The sequence below is a fragment of the Branchiostoma belcheri genome, unplaced genomic scaffold, assembly GCF_001625305.1.
Source record: "Branchiostoma belcheri isolate BF01 breed outbred unplaced genomic scaffold, Haploidv18h27 scaffold102, whole genome shotgun sequence".
Lineage (NCBI taxonomy): Eukaryota > Metazoa > Chordata > Leptocardii > Amphioxiformes > Branchiostomatidae > Branchiostoma > Branchiostoma belcheri.
Genome location: NW_017802403.1, coordinates 325,010 through 332,053, shown reverse-complemented (window position 1 = coordinate 332,053; position 7,044 = coordinate 325,010).

Below are 7,044 nucleotides of genomic sequence, written 5' to 3'. Positions count from 1 at the left end.
AAATAATTAAAATCATGAACCTATTCCACGCAACATTTGTCAATATTGGTCCAATTTCTACCCCAAGGCTTCTAAACAACAAACAACATGACAATGGCCTTGCTATCCTTCTTCAAGTCTCTCTATTTATTTGCCACGTTGTTTGGTTCATATCGCCCTAAACAGAAAACAACCGACATTCAATTTAAAGCGGTTTGATGCGTGGAATAATTATGTTAATTGACATTCATAGAAAAATATTATATTCCTTAATTAGCTGTGGTGTTTAATGCTGCTTATGGGGCAATGGTTTTGACTTTATTATTACGTTAATCGGAATAGTGTTACGCAAGTCAATTTGAAGAAAAGTACACATTAGTTATGCAATTGTTGAACGGGCTAAATCAACGAAAATGGTACAAATTCTTCATCAGAAAATCTGGATTATTATTACGAGAATAATAATTTGCCGTTGTGTCAAACATATTAAAAAATCATCAGAAAAAAACGTCCTTCGTTTTGAAATCTTTGGTTTACATGGAAATGATAATGACAATTTTAAAATGTAAAACTAATGTCCAATAAAACAATATTTATGATATACTTGGTGAATCAAAGCACCCTTGATAAAAAGACAACCAGAAAGCGAGTTTATAATCTTGTGACCCAGTCCCCTTTAAAAACACGTCAGGACGAATTAAGTTTGGAGAAGTCAATCAATATGAGGCGCTGTTTAAATATTACATATTTACTTTATGCCAATGAAACATCAGTTATCTTGCCCAATAAACCAAACGAAGAGTCATAATATTAAAAATATATCTGATAATATTTATCTTCCAAATATAAATTGCTATATTAGTTAAGCCACTTAGATCGATAATACATTATAATACGTAACGCTTAATGCTAGATGCTTTGCGCATTGGTGAAATAGTTTAATCGGTATTCATAAGGTATATGACTTGAATTAAACATCATATTTACTTTGTTTTCATGGTGAAGAAAGCTTCTTGTATTGCTAAATAAGGTTTAATCGATTAAACCACAATTAAAATGAAAGTGTAGTTTTAAATTCAAAGAAATAATACAACCAAAGATGAAAGATCAAAAGAGGATTTTGTTGTTTAAAGCAATCTTGAATATGGCTTGAAATGTGTGTATGACAAGTATCTTACTCGTCTTAAAATTCTGGCCCTTTAATCAAATAAGACTACTTGAAGCATTCTTCATCTTCGAACTTAGAGATTTTAAGATTCCCGTTAAGACGGTTGTGTTGTGGTGATGAAGACAGCAGTTTTAGTTTGAGCGCTTACACGATTACAAGAGTGATTATATGTATACGATGATGTGACAATGTAAACATGCTGATGAGTCAGTTTACCTTTGTACACCTTACAACACTTCAAAGGTGCATCGTGCATGCATAATGCAATTTCGATGTATAAGATACAACCAAAGGCATGCAGTATGCAATGTATAGAACAGAAGGAAAGGTTTTTTTTAGTAAAGATAATCATTGTAAACATCTCTGATATTTCAACTGGAAACTGCAATCTAAATCAGTCACAGCGAACCCGTATAGACAATAAATCGTAAACTACATTGATTGTGTTTTTGTTTTGTTTTCTTTGTCAATGATTATTTTATTTCTCTATGTTAGTGATATGTTAGATATGTTCACTGCTCGACACAGTGAATTGATGAATAAAGACTTCAATCGAATATTATAGCCACACAGATCACGCCAAATACATATTTACACACGATAAACTATGTATATGTCAAAGGTGCAGACATCTAGCCATTATTCAAGTAACTATTTTGTATTAGTAGTTCATTGTAGTAGTAAAATGATCACAGTGTAATGATTCATCTTTAGGTGATCTTTCATTCCAAATTAACGTGTAAGGTGTCCCAACATTACCATTTTATCTGCCATTGTAACCATTGAATTATGGTACGTGTTCGGTTGGCGTAGATTTGAGCTTGGATACTGGTACCGACTAGTACTGTGCGTTTGCTGTAGTACACATTACCGCCACATAACTGCAATAGTTTCCGTTCAGCGTTAGTGGGCGTCACAAAAAAATCGAGCTGACATACTAAAAGAAGCGAAAATATACAGAATCTTTAAGCAAAGAAATATTTGATATAAGCAAAAAAATATGTGATACAACACATTAATGTCCACATAGTTTTATTAAGAGGAGCATGTACATACAGATGCAATGACAACCATTCTTACCTCACCCTGAATAACCACTATTATCTTTCCTCATGTAACCACCTTTTGTCTCGTTCCCATTGAAAGTTACAACATTGCACTAAAGCTTTTGTCTCCAAAAAGATCAAGGGAGCATTAGTACGGGCATTTAAAAACTGGGGAACTTTACTTAAAACAGGTAAAGTTTACTACTAACATTGAAAGTATCTTGTAGTATAGTCGGTATAACCACCTTTCTGCGTAACAAGCCAGCTTAAAATAACAAACAACGGTTACGGAGGTTACAGTCATGACGGTAAACATTTTGTTCAGCAAGAGTGGCTATAAATTACATCGGACACTTTTTTCTTCTTCCCTTAGAAACCAAGAAAACTAGCAAAATGTCTTAAAACGAAATGCAATTCTATGGTAAAATATTACAATATTTATTCAAAAAGCTTACTAATAGATACATAAGGAACAATTTGTCACTTATTTATTCATTCATTATATGACTACTGAGCCAAATGAGCCAAATACAAGTAGGTAATAATGAGTGAATCTGTAGAATCTGTCCCTTCAAATCGTCGATGAAACTATACCAAGTACGGGTAGTTATGTGTGCATATGTAGCATTAGTTCTAATATGATAAGTTTAAGTAAGTAACCAAGGGCCAGTTGTATACTACGACCTCGAAACAATAATCATGTAAAACTCACTAAGCAAAAATACAAGTAGGTAAACATACATCCAGTTAAAGACTGAGTCTTAATTCGTTTATGACTGATCAAAATATTATACTATGTACACTTAGAAGTTAGTTACCATAAGTGCATTTCGTCACATAATTCTCCAATGACTAAGAAGACGTTACTAAGTATAAGTAAGAAACCACGGGTGCATTTCTAGATCCCAGCATGGATGACTGACAACCATAGCTTTATTTCCCGACTCTGAACCCTCACATGACCTTGGACTTCTTCCTTTGCACACGTAGGTAGCCATGTGTGCATTTTTAGACTCACTCCTCTCATATAACTCACGAGATCCTACAAAACAAAATGAGTATTTCTAGATGGATTGTAAAAGCTCATTGGCCTCCCAAATTTACAGAATCTTGTTTTGGTAATTTAGCAACTTTGTACTCTGTAGAGACCTTACTGTTAAAAATTCTTGTTAAAAGATTAAGTTAATGATTATTGGTGTATTTGTATACCCAGGTCTTTACTGAACTAAGGATACCTTAAGTACTAGTACAAGTGGAGTTTTAGAAAACTATAGTACACATGTACGTCCATCTTATTTTACATAAAAGTTTAAACCTGTTGCAGAACAAAATTATTTCTAGGAAATTAATATAAAAATTCTGGCCCGAAGTTACCTTTTAATTAATGTACAAGTCTCTATGTCATCTGAAGATCCCCCTGGAACTTAATGTTGGGGTAGCACTCCAAGTGATTTAAATATTACTCTTGCAAATGAAGGGATGTTCACAGTCACAGGCTTAGTCCGTCCACTGTCCTAGTGTGGTATCTCTGAAAACTGTCCTTTTAGTCTGTTGGAATATAGATTTATTTATCAAGATTAAAACAATGAAAAATACACTGCTAGCATGATAATCATTGCTTACATTGTTTATTACACATTCACGAACAAGAGTTACAAATGTAAACATTCGGACTGACAAAATTATACATTCTTCTCATTGATTATGAAAACAAGACAACTATTTCATTAACATTATGTTTATACCAGTTGATCATATTCTCCATCAAATTAACAGCCTTCTCTTAACAGAGAAGTCAATAATTGTACTTCTTAATGAATCATGCAAATGAGGTATTGATTTGAATAAATAATGTTTATTGAAGTCACTTTCAGTTAACTTCCAAATGTTGCAAGTATGAACTGCCTCACAGTTACCGCTATGACATTACAGCAATTTTCCATTAATCATTCAAATTAGCTATGCATTTGCATAATCTATATATTCTGATGTACGTCCAATTCCCAATTATATGTATCACAAGTTCCACAGGCTTATTATTGAATACGGCAGATTTGTAGAAATTCCTGATTATTATGCAAATTAGTATCTGGTTTGCATAATTGTTTGTTTGCATATCAAATTATGTTAAGTATCACTTAAGCTACGTACGTACTGAAAATCATAGCAATCCCTCAGCCGGTTCTTGAGTTATCCATGAAGATTTTGTAAGAAACCTCCCTGCAAGTTGCTAGGGCGCCGAAACTATTATCTCTTCCTTCCAAGCCCAAGAGCTATCTACCATCCAAAATTTGTGACCCTAGCATGCCTTGGTTATGAGATATGAAAACCGGAAGTTCTCCTGCAATACCTAGCCGAAAGCCGCCAAGGGGCTCGAAATATAATCATTTCTAGGTCTCATGAAGACCTTACCTGGTACCTATACCAAGTTTTATAAGAAGCCATCTAAAGCTTCGTGGCTTATCGTGTAAAACCACATACAGACATATACCCCCCCCCCACCACACACACACACAAACACAGAACATAACCTTTGGAGGTATTAAAATCAGCATTAGTTTTTTAATTAGCTTTATACTTCTTTCTTACCTATTTCCGCGAAGACATCCACCTCGCAGAGTTGCAGGTTGTCCGACCGTCCGATCAGCTGAATGGAGACGTACCGGCCGGTCATCGGCTGGTCGCAGTACACCACGACTGTCGCTCCGTTGTGCGGGGTCCCCGTGTAAGTCTCTCCACACTGGTCATTCCGGGTGAAGTCCTCGTTAAGGCCAATCCGCACCATGAAGTTTCTCAGTCGCTCTCCTGTGTATATAAAAGGCAAATCAATGCATAAAACATCCACAGCTTCAAAAGATATCCTTCACTACAGTAGCCTATTACTGTGAATACGTCGTCTGTAAAAACTATTTTGTCGTCTGGGTTGGGTAGACGATGCAGAAATTGGCCACCGTGCGTAACAAACCATCTAGTGTCAGAGAAAATAATCCCCGCCATTATAGTCAATATTATAAGTCATAGCATCAAAAGTGTACTTATTTCCAATTGCTGGAATGTATTCAAAACTCTGTACTATATAGCAGACTAATACATGTAATATGGATTCTTTTTGTGTAGAAATTATACAATGTTTCATAGTATTACATAGATCCAGCGATCTCCATTAGTGGTAAAAAACTTTTGATGACCCTATTTCACTCTGTATTGTTTCCAGTTGTATTGATTAAACCAAGTTATACATTTGTCGTATTCCTGGATTAAAAAAAAAACTTCATAATTCAAAACATGAGGCTTAGTGGCTGATTATATACATGTAAACTTACCGCAGCAGTCTCCCCTGTTCAGGACACTGACCCGGTTGACAGTGTAGATATCTTCCAGGTCCACCTTCCACCACGGTTGGTACACGTTATCGGTGTGAGTGCACTCGTCGCCCCTGGATACCGACGTGCCCCTGGAACCGTCTACAGCCTTCTCAGGTCCCCACCGTGCTGGAGTGGAACTAGAGCTTGCCGTCTTGCCAAGGGCAACGTTACTTTCTGAGGGGAAATACGAGTGCAAAATGACCTCAGAGCATCTAGACCTTTGCCTTCGTCAGAAGGGTATGTTTTTGGCCTGGAGGAGCAGCTATGGGCTGGTATGTTGGTCAAACTCATCATAACTCGATTATTTACAGATTTTTTAGTAGGTTATGTTTTTGGTTTAGCTATGATGGAATCACTGTGGATTTATACGGCATAGCTCTTTAAGTCATAGGCTAGCATTAGAAAAGAGGAAGGTCAGGGTCAAATTTTAGCTAATTAGCCTAATGGCATGTTTCACCGTTACTGTAGTAAACTTTTGTGTTTGAAACTTTGTGAGCAGGATAAATCATAATGCTGTCAGTTGACCGTGATAAATTTAGTAGGTTGGGAAGGTTAATAAAGATGAATGTCAAGTTCGAGTTTGGACCTGATCGCAGGTTCCTACGTCATTCTAATTGAACATTTGTGTTAGTCACTTGGTTTGTGGATATCTTGAGGTGCTGTAAATCGATCGTGATAATATTAAGTAAGTGGTTATGATTAATAAAAGATAGGTCAAGCCTCGGTAACAAGCCTCTTAGTGGCTAGGTACGGTACTGCAGCCGAGCTTCGAAGTTTTTATGTTTTTCGTTCTGAAAGAGCTTAAATCAGTATTTTTAAACTCTGGATATGTTTTGAAACAGAGATAAGAAGTGGCGTTAGTCTTGGCCCCCTAGCGGCTTGTTTGGAAATGCGGAGGGCCTTCTTGTTTCAAAGTTTGTTTACAAATAACTGAAACACGGTTTTTTTATAGTGTATTGGGTAAAATGATATGTGGATTATAAAATAAGGATGAAACGAGGTAAAACGTATTCTCTGATTTGTCTGACCCCCCTCCCAAGTACTGTGAAGTTTAAATGCACTGAAGACAATATATTGGACATGTTGTGTCAACAAATATGGTTCACACCGAATCTTTAAAATCAAACAATAATCCTAGCAGTAGATAAAACCTTTTTTCTAGTAAGAATATATCACAGAATGTTTTGCTGTCTTTCAAGTAATACTTACACATATCGTGCATAATATTCTAATTATAAAGCAAACGGTATCACACTAATTTTGGTCGCGCAATGGTCGCTCAGGGATCGCTGTCCAGTGGAAAAAGGGTCTAGGTAGAGAAAAATGTTGAGCATTTTAATGATATTAATATGTGCCTACCTGTGATGCAGCGGTATAATACCTCCAAGTACTTCCCTACCCCGTGACAGGAGTCACCGAAAACGACATTGCTCGCTGTCACCGTGCACTGCTGATTGCCCTGACAGGCGGCCCTCACGATCGCGAC